This window comes from Leuresthes tenuis, unplaced genomic scaffold (assembly GCF_036924035.1).
Source record: "Leuresthes tenuis unplaced genomic scaffold, fLeuTen1.0.hap1 SCAF_1, whole genome shotgun sequence".
In the NCBI taxonomy this organism is placed as follows: Eukaryota; Metazoa; Chordata; class Actinopteri; order Atheriniformes; family Atherinopsidae; genus Leuresthes; species Leuresthes tenuis.
Window position 1 is genome coordinate 23,034,547 of NW_027325355.1, and position 15,190 is coordinate 23,049,736.

The window sequence follows — 15,190 nt, forward strand, 5'->3', positions numbered from 1 at the left end:
GGAGGAAGGAGAGGGGTTTGAAAAAGACGGACACAAAGTGTAATATTGAAAAAGACCACTTCAGGTATGTCAGTTTGTACCCCCCATGAGGAATAAAGATCACAACGTGGCTGGTGTTCAGAAATCCCAAACAGCTTGTACGCATACAGCTGTCCAAATGATATATTTCCACAACCTTAAATATGCAGATATTATGAACACTGATGTCCTGCAAACCCCAATGATGATGACAAATAAGCCACTCAAACCAGGTTTTGTGCAATAGTGGCTTTTAAGTGTCTCCAAGGACTTTATAGAGGAATCTGGGAATGATCGGGTGGAACTAATTTAATTAAATCTAAGATAAAATTTGGCAATGAAATAGAAAACTCAAAGCTACCACTGCTAGGAAAGTGACTGTGGAGTGATGATGTTTTCCGGCGGCCGTGGCTCAGTGGTTCGTCCAATAACCAGAAGGTTGGCAGTTCGATTGCCACTCAAAAGACAGCTGGAGGGGTGGAGCAGTCCTGGGCGCTGTTGGACCCTGTATGGCATACGTCTCCATGAGTGTGTGACCCTGTGCATGTGTGTGTTCAACAGGTGCCAATGTGGATGGGTTAAATGGAGGACAAATTTCGTGTATTTCCTGCATGTACATGACAATAAAATCGGATCTGATGTAGTAAGCATACCTACATACAGGAGTGATCTGATCCCCAACCATATTATCTTGATGTGTTTGTCCATTTTGTATTATTTCGGTCAGACTAATATGTCTTACTTGCGTTTTAGTCTATTTGTCATGTAAACGTGCTCACCATCGTGGAACGACAGGTGAAAAGAGTCTGGAGTGGCTTAAGCGCCGTGTAGGCAAGACAACCGGAGTGACCGAGTCGTGTCATAAGCCTGACGTTGTAGAAATCCCAGGCAGAATACAAGAGTTCCCTGTTTGTCAGGAAGTGACAGTGATGAGTTACCCTGTGCACTGAACACTGTTGCCAAGGAGCTCTCAAACAAGCTTCTGCTGTTGGGCTGAATTGGAAATGCGAATGAGTTACCTAAACATGATGTGGCACATTGAAAGAGCTGTGTCTGAGTCTCTGTGTGCAAAAATCAGATGGTTTCTCTTTAGGAGTGAATGGTGTGAAAGGGACCATGCAGAGCAGAGGTTTTCTGTCCCTCTGGCTTTCACAGATGAGACTGATAGCTGATTTAAGGAGGTTTAAACCAAAAGTCTGCAGAAATCCCCATTTGTTTATGGCCAAATTGGATTTAAAAGAAAATAAATCTTAACCTTCCCTTTAGCCATTAGCTAACACTACCAGGGACATTTAAATTGAGTGTGAGGCAGAATGAGTCACAGTCTGTCAATTAGATAAATTGTTAAAGCATTTGCTCACTGAGTTCTTCCACACATATTATCAAGTCACCTCAGATTGACATATTGTCATACACAAATCATCTCAACAGAGCAGATGAGTTGACTAGGATTAACACTTTGCCACCCTAGTATAAAACCACAGCACTTATTAACAGCTACAGTATGATAATGACTGACAGACTCTTGAGAGAAAAGTCAGGACACGCTGCCACTGTAGACACGCTCCTATCGGTCCATCTGGCGGCCCGAGTGCCTGTCTGGCTGTTGATCTAGTTACAAAACACTGCAGTGCTTAAAAGTGTCTGGGGTCAACAGTATCCAGAGGAAGACAAGGACATAGATTATGCCAGAGATTTGGCAGCAGCTGCCCTCTTGGATTAACAAAAATGGTGGTTGGGAAAAACAGATCCACGGCCCATTATCTAACAAAGACCAAGCTGCTATCTATTTTTTCCCTATTGTTACATTTCTGTTCCTGTGAACAGCTAAACGCATTATGTGATGTAGAAAAGGAATGAATTCAAAACATTAATGTTTCCGGAAGCTTCACTCTTTTATTTACAAGTTTTTCAATCACAAAATGTCTGATTTGTGATGCTTTATGGTCTGATGATCTATCCTAGAGGAGACCACGGATTATGAATGTTGGTACTGAATCTAAGGAGTCAGAGTATTTACACAGCTTTGCGTTTCGTGTCACTTGGCCTTTCCCAATCAAGCCATAGCCCTAAAAAGATGACGTAGGGCTGAGACCTTTGAAGAACTTCTCCCATATCTCTCTACCTTAAGATCCCACAGTATTTAATCAGTGTCTTGAAATGTGGATCAATCTGGCACAGATGAAAAGAAATCAGAGCTCTTATGTGTAGCAAAATGTAATGATGATCCTTCAGATTATCATATATCTGAGCCTTTCCTATATCCACTCATTGTCTGCTAGAAATAATTGAGTTTATGTGTAGTTTATTTGTGCACCTTTGCTGTTAAACCTCATCTGTGACTCCAAATTGAGATTTTTTCCTCCTTTCTACTGAGTAAAACCACTGGCTCCATCTCTTTCCTTTATTCCATATCACATTAATTTCAGCAGGACCTGCAAATCCACTCTCCCACTGCATAATTCATGGAGAACCTCTGACAAAACTCCCTTTCATGTGGGCAATGTGCCCTGAACGAAAATCCTTGGAAACCTGGATAAGCCCAAACGGCTTATACCTGATGGCGATTCACCGCTGTGCTCAGGTAAACTGCTATTCTGTCTCGCAGAATGAGGTCAGGAGTGAATTGTGTGCTATTTGATGTCATCAGCTGCTAGAGAGCAGGTGACGTTCAAGAGGTTTTTGACCAAAAAGAGAAGGCAAAGTTAAGCCCTCGCCAGTCCATCTGTTGAGGGATTCCATGCAGTTATGAAATAATTTTTTTCTCATGAGCAGCGTTCTTTCAGGCTGCATCCGTTTGGTTGCAGTAGTGCTGTCTTAGATATGGTTTTTCCTTATTATAAAGGGATTGCCTTTTAACTCATTATATGTCTGGAATGACGCTCACTTGTGAGCAGATAATCCTGCAGCACCTTTATGGCAGTATATCCGACTCCACTGTGAGAGGGAACACAGCAGGGGAAATAAGGGACTTTGATTGTTTAAATAGTGACTAAAGTTCATGTTTCATTGTGATGTCCATTCCTGTTATATGATGAAATACGAGTCTTCGTGAAGTCAGAGCACATGAAACCGCTGCTGTGAGAGTCATGTGGCATACAGCAGCACCATAAAGTTCCCTGATTAGCAGCTCTGTTCATGATATGCAGGAATCGCTGGTTTTGGAGTCTTGTCCTGCAAAGTTTTCACTGATGATTCCATGCTTTTGTGCTTTGCTCTGAGCCATGCATTAAAATAACACGGTTAGGGTGAGAACTAAGGCACATGATTGAATGTAGATGTCTGAAAATATATGGTTGGACAGTTGCTTCATGCAAAACAACAGCCTCGGGATACGGTTTGACAAACAACTGTATGTTTCATTTGAGACTGGCCTGGAACAAAGAGGACTCCATCTGTTGTTATTCCAATAAAAGAACATACATTATTTTGTCTCTGTTTAGCCTGATATCAGAAACATCCACCCTCTGTAAAAACATTTTTTAAAAAGCAGTGAGATGGCAACGTATCTCCAGGCTCATGCACTGTAGGGTAGCGTCCGCAGGACATACTGGGCAGGTCTAACTCTATTTATCCAAACCGTACCATGAATATGCATTCAAACCTTAAGCATTCACAAGGGAGAGTAACACGGAGAAGTGAGAGATCTGCAGAAGACGTAGCACAAACTCATGATCTGTGGCACAGACATTGGTAGTTTGATACCCATCCTTCCAGCTCATAGGCATTTGTGCCCAAATTGAGGCTGTTTGACAATGACATCATTATGTAGCGTAATGCTAACGGTAAATATAGTGATGCTGAATGTCAACGTCATTTCGTAGTCGGATCTCCGCATTAAGAAAGTAGAAAACTGACATTTTGATATTTAAATGTGTTTGAAGGAAGAATGGGACAAAATAACACCTGAAATACTGCTTTAATGCTTAGTAATCCTCAGCATCACAACATTGTCTTCAGAGGGGAGGGATACATTCAGTTCAACTTTGATTTGCTTGGTCCCTAATGCCCAGTTGCATCAAGGTTGAAAATAAAATCATGTTACAGGTATTTAAGAGCTGCAAATGTTACATTTTGCCTGATGTATCCCCTCAGTTGCTTGTGCTGCTATGATAGTTGGAGTGAAGTGAAAGCCTTCGATTCATTTCATTGCCTGTGTTGTTTTTTGTTGGTCTGCAAACAAACTTGTTTATGAGTTTGCAGACCAGCTATTAACTTCAATGGCTGTGCTGTTATTTTAATCCCTTTTGTGTGTGTTTATGCCTATTACAAGAATTCAGTTTGACCAAACTGTGACCACCAACAGCCAAGAGTCTCATTAGCTGGAAATGCCAGCAGTCAGCCTTTTACTACACTCTCTGATCTGATGCCTGGAACAATTACATTCCTCCCTCACTTGTATTTTTCACTCCTGCTTTATGTCCCTCCATCTTGCCATCCTTCTCCCTGAGCATCAGCTACTTCAGCACAACCTCTGATTTGGGCCAAAAAGCTTCCTGCCAAATAGCCAATCTCAAAGTGCTGTCTGCTGGATTAATACCTGAGCTTGTTGATTTATAATTGCCCCATTGTGGCTTCTGGATGCTGACAGGTTGGATCCACTATGCATTTAATCTCGCTTGGTGTCTAATCGTAATGCAACCCCCCCCCCACCCCCCCCCACCCCACCAGCACCCCCCCCCACCCCCTCCATCTACACCCTCAGACTCAATTTTTTCTTCCTGTTTAATGAGAAAACAAGGAATATGTTAAGAAATATGTGAACTCCCATCACTTTCTGACAAGAAACATTAAGTGGTCAAACCCGACCATCTCAAATGCAATCCACCATCTATCTAGAAACAAATTGCCTCTATGTTGGTAAGGTAAATATCTTGGCCAGGAGAAAAAGATCAACATCAGCCTTGGTTCTTTACCATGCCTGCCCTCGCTTTACATCAATCAGCGATAACCAGACCATTATTGAATAGGTCCTCTTCTTGTCATTAAATGGGCTCTGACCAGTGAGAGCATCTGAGGATACTGGTTATCAGGATATTAGCAATAGATCTTTTAGGCCTTGGGGGTTGTTCGGTTAGGCTCTAAGTGGATATGGACTTACTTCCCACGGACCCTATGAGATATTATCTGCAGAGTTTGGAAGACCGCTGAATACCTCGGCCTCTTTGTCATGTTATTTGAGCCCTTGTTAAGTATTTTTACCAGAGCCCACTGCTGCTGTTGGAGAGTGAGGGTGATTGCTCTGCAAAAATGTAGAGGTGGTGTGCAGTTGTCAAAGTAACATCCGTGCCAGAGGGATGTTTTTCCCGGTAGAACACTGCGCTTGAACAAGATGAGCGGCGTTACTCACTTTGCATGTCAGTGGTTTTAATCTTGTGGCCAATTGCCATGACGATGATCCTCATTTTCTCAAACGCGTATCCTCAAATTTCTCCAGAAAACAGCATCAACAACCACAAATTCTTCTTCTACATGTCTTTTATGGCGGTACTCTTCATAGTAACTTTGATCCCTTTGATCACACACTAAGTGATTCAGTTATTTATTTTTGAGGCACTGTTTTTTAAGGACAATCTACATTTTATGAATTGTATGCAATCATTTTCTTTTAATTAATGTTAATGACAGATAACAGTGGGCTAATGATGTTGAGGATTTCAATTAGCTTGGCCAATTAAAGTGCCATTACGTACATTGTACATGAGGTTCTGACACTTGCATATGGGCAGCCCTGATAAATGTTAAACCCATTTTCTCTATGCCGCGTTCGTGTGTTTTTTATACTGCTTGAAAGACCTGCATGTACCAAACAACGCTTTAGGTTATTTATACTCCACAATCCAAAGGCTGAATAAATGTTGCAGAGGCCATGAAATGTTCGCCAGTGCTGTGATTTAAACACATGACGACACGTGGAAGTGGCATATAAAGAGGTGCAGCGTAAATAACTTGAAAGTGGTCCAAGGAAGGACTGTTAGTTCAAACACTGTAAGTCATATATAGGTTAATTTAAGACTATATGCATAATTATTTCTGACATAGGTACACCTTATGGAGGTCAAGGCCTGTTATCCGTTAGAAATTTGTAGTGTAGTAATGGAGCAACAGCAGTGGTGATTATGTCTGAAAAAAGCTTTCCCTGGTAATGAATTAAGGATGCAAATACAAACACTGCCAGCTGGCCAAACCTCATCACAGCACAGTGGTCAACAAGACCCCGAGCAGCTGCCGCCTCCCTCCACAGCCAAAGCTCGGAGAAGACTGCGCTGTGTCAGCAAACTTAGCGGGGCAGGGCGGCAGCTTTTTGAAGGTCACATGGTGCAACGTCACATGGTGCACCTGTGTAATTTTGGAGGATAAAAGCATCTTAGGGATATTAAAACCCTCAATGTTTAAAGGAATCGGCAGCAGTGGGTTTGATGTTAAAAATACACCACAGAAGGAGTCACTAATTCAGACTCAGCAAAATGGAAAGCTTTCTTTTAATAAACCACCAGAGCACTTGAGATCAGCCAAGAACTGCCACAATGTCTTTTGATTTAATCTCCTTCTATCATGCCAGCCACCCATAGACAAGAGTTAGGTCCAAGGCACACTGACACATCTTTTCAAAAACACAAGATTTAGGATAGCAGACTATTTCTTGTGCTTCTGGGATGTATTCATCTCATATCTTACCTGTGCTGAGCCACCACTGTGTTAAACAATGTCAGAGGCATTTTTAGAAATGTGCAGCTCTATATTTACCCTCATGCAAGTGCTTGAAATATCCGTCATGTGGGTGAAGCATAAAGTGGAGGGGACCTTCTTAAGAGCAAATATTCAGGCTTGGTTTAGTGATCTGGTGTCCAATTTGCAGTCAGTCCACACAATTTGTACCAAAAGTACCAAAAAACTTGAAAACATGGTGGGTTGTTACTTATCCAGGTTAAAAAACATTTCTTTTCTCATGTGTCTATGCATGAAATCTGCACGGTATCTTTTAACTTATCGAGACTGTTGCTTGTTTTTATTCATTTTAATTATCTTATTTCTTTCTCTTTATATTCTTTTACATATTTTTAATGCTTCTTCCGCTCCCCGCTGCAATGCTTTTATTTTATGTGAAGCACTTTGAATTGTTTTGTGCATGAAATGTGCTACAAATAAATTAGACTTTGACTTAAACAGTTCAAATACACGACGGCGTACAGGGTAACCCTGCTCAAAATGATTTCCGGTGAATAAGCGAGCAGAAGGTATATCAGAATAATATCTCTTAACATTTTAAATATGATTGGTATATACATTTCTATGCCTAAGTTAACTAAAAAGGAAGGAGCACCTTGAAACAGTTTGGAAATCTCATGAGATCTGAGCTCCTGAATAACTTTTATCAGGGTCTCAGACTTTAATTGGGTTGTTAAGGTTCATATTCAGTGTTAAGAGAGGCCAGAAGAGTCCAATTTCAAAGCTTTCTGAAAACTTGCTCCAACAATCAGTAACCATGGGCTCCGCCTAGTGCGCTGCAAATTTAAAATAATGAATGCCCACCAGGCAGGAAAAGACTGTCAGTAAAAAAGGTGTTTCCTGCTACCTGTTTCCTCAGTCTGTTATATAATTGTAAAATTACCGTTAATAAGAATAGTGGTACGATTTGAGGTCTCGAGATGATGAAACCTTTGCTCATAGGATTGATTTAAAGATTAAACAATCCCACTTTGACTACAGCGGACTCTCAGGTGGATATCTCAGCCTCTCGAGTGGCGGTGCATTTTTCTACTTGGCAATCACATCTCCAGCACTACGACCATAATTAAGAATTCTTAGGAAACCCTTAAGGACCATGGCAAAAAGCACCAGTTTTGCCCGTTTGTGGCCCCATTGGGAGAAGCTATTAGCTTAGCTTCCCGGTGAGAAGTTCCTGTTTTCTTTGATTTTCCAAACTGAGAGACCGCTGCAGGTAAGACGACGACTTAAACTCCCCCTTAAAGGAAAGGGGGGAAAATCCCTTTTTAAAGGCTGAAGTGCAGATAAGAATCCTAAAGACTAGTGTTTTCCAATCCTGGTCCTGCATGTTCAAATGAATGGGTCGTCCTCAGCCTTCTGCAGAGCTTAAAGACCTGACCCATTCATTTGAATCAGGAGTGCTGGAGCAGGAAAACATGGAAAACATGCAGGACGGTGTGTCTTGAGGACCAGAATTGGGAAACACTGCTATAGACGGGTCAACGGGTTGAACAGACATCCCACATACAGAAGCTGAAGTTGTTCTGGCTCGGGGTCCTTTCCTGCATATTATTCCCTCTTTCTCTGCCCTCATTTCCTGTTAAGCAACTTTCCAATAAAGGCTCCAAGTGCCAAAAGAAACACCTGAACATCCACAGTGGTTTTTGCTGTTGTTCTTAGACTATACATTTTAAGAATCTCTTAGAACTACAGTAGATGTTTGTGTCCCTTAGGATAAGCTGTGTCTCCGTGGTTTAATTTCTCCCCTTGTTTCACACCTGGTCTCCTTTATTCAGTGCCAAATCCTTGTTTTAGATAAATTTCTTATTATCTGCTCTGCCCAAACCCATCCTACTCCACCAGGCTTTTCTGGATTATTTCTCACACCTTTAAATGTTAATCTTCCTGCCTTACAGTGTATTCACTCTTTTGTTTAGGCAGTAAAATGAATCTTCTGCTTGTAACCTGCCTGCCTGTGAATGTGCATTTGGGTCCTTCACACAATTGTAAAACTTGAAGGCGGACAAAGAAAAATCCTCTAAGCAAGAACCGAAAGAGCTGCCTGTTAAAAGGTGCTCACAGGCTGTAATTTGAACTGATAAAAGAAGTGTCTCAGTGTCATGTTTCCATGCTGGATTTTTTTACAGTAACAGACACTTTGAACAGGGGTGTCCAAACATCTGCATACTAGTTTAGCATATCCTTCATATCCTTTGCAAACAATCACAAATCTTCATAGTAATCACCTTCATAACTCCTCAACGTTTGTGGGAATTAGCTTCTTTTTTAGATTTAAACTCACATAAGCCCATGCAGCTGTCTGTGCATCCATACGTAATCTATTGCAAGCTGAAATGACTAATTACTCGTTTGGCATTTTTGTAACCGTGCCATCCTGCCAAGAGGTAAACAAATAACGGTGTCTGTGCCGTGAAATTCCCTGACAGAAGTAAAGATTAATTAGACAAGATCCTGGAGAGCTATTAATTGGATTTTGGGGGAGAGAGATCCTACAATTAGTGACTGTATTGACCAAGTTGAAGTGCATCTACAAGGCTGCAGAGTCCCACGCTGGCTTCCCACCAACTGGCAACCAGATTTAGAATGCAAAGAGAAGCAGAATAAATCCCGAGACCTTAGACTATATTTAACTGCTATCGGCGTTCCAATATCAAACTGAGCCTTAACAACAGAATCCTTTCAGCTGAAAAGAATAGATCCTGTTGTACCACCTCTTGAAAAGTGTAAAGTTGTGGACAGACATGGTGGCTGCTGTGATTTAACAATGTCACGCCACAAGCGCCAAAAGGCAGAAGGACTTCCTCCTTCTCACACTTACCTTAGGCAAACAATATTGCTGCCAGTGCAGAAAGCTGTTGCTCCCACTCACAACTCTGTGCATACGATCAAAAAACTGAGAGGAGGCTTATGTGAATGTTTTTGTGGAAATTATTGACTTCATAACAACAAAGCAAAGGCAAGAAAATTGGAGGTTAGATAATGGACACATCACGGTCCACTGCTCAGCCACGGCAGACGCATCACTTTTCTTTAAATTCAACGAAATGCAGTGACTATAAAGAGCTTAAAATCACGTATGGATACCAAATGTAAGGAAATATAACTGCATTTCACTGATATAACTGCAAGCCACCATGTACACATGAAAGGCTTTTCTATAAGTTACACATAGCCTGTAGAGAGGTGACTTGACCTAATTAATTGGCAGGCAATAGCCAAAAGTGCATCTCCATGAGGCTGAAGCACACAAATTTGATTTGAGTTGCTCCAGTAAGACCTAACAAGACAGATGCCTTTTAAAGAGACATGGCCTTCTGGATGAAACTGAATTTAGAAGGCTCCCCACGAATTAAGCTTAAAGCAGAGTGCAATAAATCCTTCATTTTAGCCTTCTGAGATCTAAGTTTCTTTTAACTCTGCCCTAGCATGAAACTGTCAATGGATCCACGTCTAAAAAGGCACAAAGATAAAAAAGTAAATAATTAAGCTGTTCCAATCGTGGGTGGCTGGATGCAAGAGTGTAGAATAGAATCGAATAAACCCATGCGTTACCACGCAGAAAGTGCTCATATATCATAATGGCAACCATTATTATTGTGGGCACCATCAGAGGAAAACGAATGCCCCAGAGACCACGATTAACCAGTGATATTTGGAAGGGAGGCAATATTTGCACAGAAAATCAACTCTAATTGAGTCTCAAAGGTAAATCATGACCAAATCTTTTAGTTTTTTTCAAGCTTTGCTTTTAATAAGCTTCAATAATTTTTGATCATTGCATAGAGGAATAAATCAATAATTACTGTGCATTTATTGACCAATACGTTGGCAAATGGTAGAGGTCACCTTCAAAGTTGAACCTGCAACAAGTTGTCCTGCTGAAGTTGGTCGACGGCACATAGTCCTGCGACTGAGATGGAGGGGAAATGATAACGAAGGCTTCACAGAGACTGATAACTCCTGTGTTAGTAATAAACCATCCATCCATCCATCAGTTTTCTACACCCACCTCATTGTAGTCAGGGTCATGTGGGAGCTGGAGATCATGCCAGCTGTCATCTGGTGGGACAAGTCCCCTGTTGTGTTCATAAACATATTGTGCATGTCTTTTAATTTGAGCACAAGCAGGCATTGTTGGAATAGCCAGGATAACCATGTGCTTACAGCTGTGAGCTATTAGCTTGAAATACAAGCAGATAACAGCCAAATCGTAGTTCAAACTTGATCAAAATAGCACAAAAAGTGTATATTTCACATGTTTTATCTGAGGGTTTTCTTTCTCCAAAAAGGCTCCAGACTGTCCAGACCCAATTTACCCATCTTACACATGAGTGCATGCAGAATACAACGTGTGTACATGTACAGTTTATGAGTTAATGACTTTAATTTGGTGTCTGATACCAAACCACAAAAAACTATTAAGAATTTAAATTTTAAAGCGGGAACTCTTATAACACTTATGAACTTTAAGATGGACTTTTTCCATCTCAAGTATTTTACCTGAAGAGGTAATCAGGTTCAATGCTGTGTTGTCTGTGTGTTGGTGATCTACAAGCTCCTGATCTTCAAAAGGTCTGATTGTTTGCAGCTCCTGGTGCGATACGAGCCTTTGACTATTTTAGCCTTTCCTAAAGAACACGTCTTACTTGGTTATTACGGTAAATGCACTGCTTGAGGTCTCGTAAAGTGTATTAAGTCAAGGTTCCACTTCATATAGATAACCAATGGCTATTGAAAGGGGCAAATTAGTTGAACTTTAGGTCCAGCTGTCAGAATCATGCTGTAAAGGTCACTTGTTCAATAGATAGGCACCAATGGGAGACACTCTGGAGCTGGAGAGCCGGACGGTTTCAAGTGCGATTGGTGATGTGAAGCACTTGCACCGTGGGTGCAGTGCTGGAGATGATCTTGCCCTTAGATGTTCATGTTGACATGAATTTTATAGAGGACTTGTGTTTCTTGCTGTGACTGAGCTTCTCCTCTCGCAGCTCTCCAAGTAAAGCAAAGAGAATCCTTTTCGGACCCAACAGCCAATATCTCTGTGTGGAACCCACCGAATATCGAGATGTACCGTCTGTTATGACATAATCTTTAGTATGTAATGATTAAAAGGCATTTAATGACTTGTAAAACACGTATTTTTTGTGCAGGTGCAAAAGGAAAGGAAGGACAAACAGACTGGAAACTGCCCAGTACAGCCAGTCTTCCACAAAGCAGATCCAATGGTGTTGCCCAGGGTTTGTGCATCATTTCTGAGCATTACTGGTTTATTACTCCTCCTCTTCTCATTCTCATTCTCATTCTCCCTGCTGGTTTGAGCCTCCTTCAGGTCAGGGCTGCACAGTTATTAACCAGACCTGAGAGGGACTTTTGCAGTTTTGTCCCTTTTTCTGTCTGATGCATAAATGAAAAAATAGAGCAGTTCTCACCTGAAAGCAGTACAGTGAATAATAATGGCAGAAAATAGTGTAAGTGTAATCACTTGGACACAAATGTAGACATAATGTATGCATGCCCTCACATACAGGAGTATTAAGGGGGAGGAAAGCCTGCGGGGCACCTATTCAAGTAAATTAGCTTTATACAGAAGACTGTCAACAGTCAACGTTAATATGCAGCAGTACAATTGGATCATTGGTGCAATTATCTCAGTTACTGTCAGCTATATTTTGCATTTGGAGCAGTCACATTTGTCTAAACTAAAAGGCTGTGCTAAGAGGAAAGAAAGCCATCGGTTGCATTCATCATACAATGTCCAACAACAAAATATAGGCTTAATTTTCCCATTTAACATGCCAGCTAACAACAAACTCCTCTTTTGTTATAAAACACAGTTTTAAACATTAAAATGAAAGTGGTAAAAATGAATTAAGCTTCAGAGGATTACTTTTTACTTTGAATGTTTAGAAATGAAGATGAATTACAGTGATGAATGAAAGCAGAAGGTGGATTGTTGGTTTCATGGAGATGACAGGATGGTGAAATCCAAAAGGAAATGACGTGCTCACAAAGCAAACTAGATTCATAAAGACAAAATCCAAAAGTAGAGAAGGGTAAAAAAATCAGAAGCAACCAATTTAGGCAAGAAACAAGCTTAGGGTAACACACTCAGTTGGAAACCATCTGCATCTGTAGCTAGAAAGCAAATCCCAAAGGAACTTCTCAGTGGAGTCTACTGCCTTTGCATAATGGACACGGGGTTAAAAACACTTAATTGGAAAACAAGTAAGCTGACATGAGCTAACATGTGAGCTAATGTGAGCTAACACTAGTTTAAGTAATTATCTGGTACGTTAGACTTTGTTCAACTGGACAAATTAATATTAAGTACAGCTAATTATCACGCAGGTGGACTCAAATGTACGACTCAGACAGATATTCCAAAATCAGTGTCGGTCTAATAATTCCAAGGTAGGCAGGCAAGAGCAGACAGGCAAAAGTACAAAATCGGCCGGCAAAATCCCTGGTCAAAAAACATGCAAAGGGGTCAAAGAGCTTGAAATAAATGCTGGAACGAATGACGAGACGAACACGCAACGAACAAGACAAAGGGTGGGGTATAAATACACTAACAGGGGGAAGACAATGATGCACAGGTGAAAAGAATTAGGATGATGACAATAAGATTGTGACAGGAAGTGACTACCAAAATAAAGCAGGAACAAAGAACAGACACACATAGACCTGGCATGACACTAATGGTCAAACTCCCATTTGAACCTGCAGCTGGATGCTGAGGAATCAATAAAATGATGACTTTTGTTCAAAGTCAGCAATCAGTTTGATATTTTTCATGGTGTTGAAACTTAAAATATTGCTGCAGTCAGCCACCACTATTATTAGTGTGGCTATATTCAAATGCTTATTGGAGGTACGGAGCAAATAATGGTTTACTTCAGATAGTAGAGTAAAACCTTTAACTGCTAATTATGTGCTTTCTTTCCTCCACAGATGACAGTACACCATCTACAGCTCAAATCTGAGCTCTTGCATGCATATCCTCCCATCTCTGAACATAATAGCAGTAATTATTAATGGATGCTGCTCTGTTTCAAATTTGGCTCATTGCAGACTTCATTTGATCCTGTTCCACTGGTGAGATGAGCATCTGTTAACCTGCTGTGCCTCTGCAGGCGTTCCACTGATGAAAAGGTGCTCGCCAATCGATTTGACTTCCCAGTGTTCACTCTGATCAGCAGAGGTACCCCACCACCATCATTAACTTTTTAAACTCTTAATTTTGCCCTCAACAAGCCACAGAATCACATAAACTGTACATTTGGTGCTTAATTTTGAAGTTGAATTTAATATTTGCTTGTGTAATTGGTCTAAAATCTATCAGACTGTTGAGGTTACGATTCATAAAAGCCTAAAATACAGAGGACACAACACCCCATGCAACTTTAACAGTGAAAGGTGTCACAAAAGAACAATCACGGGCCCTAAAGTAGGTCTTAATGTCCATTCAGGCAGATGAAGCAGTGCTTAAAGAAGAAATTCACCTGAACGACATAACACACGGCGATTTAAACTTTATTTGTCTGCTACATTTCTCATTACTTCTCAGATAAACAGCTACCCCACTGTACTGAATTACAGAAGTCTTTGTGTTTTCAAGGCTCTAATAAGTGTTTTTGTTGAAGCGATCAATAAATGGTCAAATCCCACTTAGTCCCAGGTTTCGTTAACTGTCAGTTACCTGGTTAAACCTTCCCAGTTTTCTTAGCTAGTTAAAGTTATGCTGTATTGTTTTGCAGATTACAACTGTGATGATTCTTATGAGATCAAATAAAGCCAACATTTCGGCTCCTTCAAAGATCACACAGTATTTCATGAGCTCGATGATGTAAACATATTATTATTTAAATGTAAACCACAGAAGCTGCATCTGTGTAAGCAAATAAAGGTAAAGAACAATAGTGGAGTTGTTATAAAGCACAGGTATTAATAATAAAGTTTCCCAGATTGCAAAAATCAAGGTGAATCAATACTTAGACGACATCAGTCAATAAAACTGGATCTAAGTTGACTTTGAAACCAAACTGAAAGCATTTGTTATCCTTGATAACGTGGAAAACGTTTGTTATATTTGTTACTTATTTAATTCTTTCAAAGATCAAAATTCAGGTTAAAGTGCAATAGATGGGGCCGGCATGAACTCAGCTAAGGAGAGGATTAAAGAATTGTCTCAAACTAGATCATTTCTAACAGTAATTCAAATATCTCACCAAAAATCAGCCACATTGACCCTAAATTAATGTTGAATGAACAGCTTTTGCTTCCTGTGTTAATGCTGTTCTTCATTGAAAGCAGTAAGTCGCCTTCTATCACCAAAGGTCATCAGAAATCTCAATTCAGGGACTTATTTTTGATGATTTCAGGACCCTGGCCAGCTCCTGCTTATTCGGTTTCATGAAACTACCTGTTGATACTGGACTGTTCT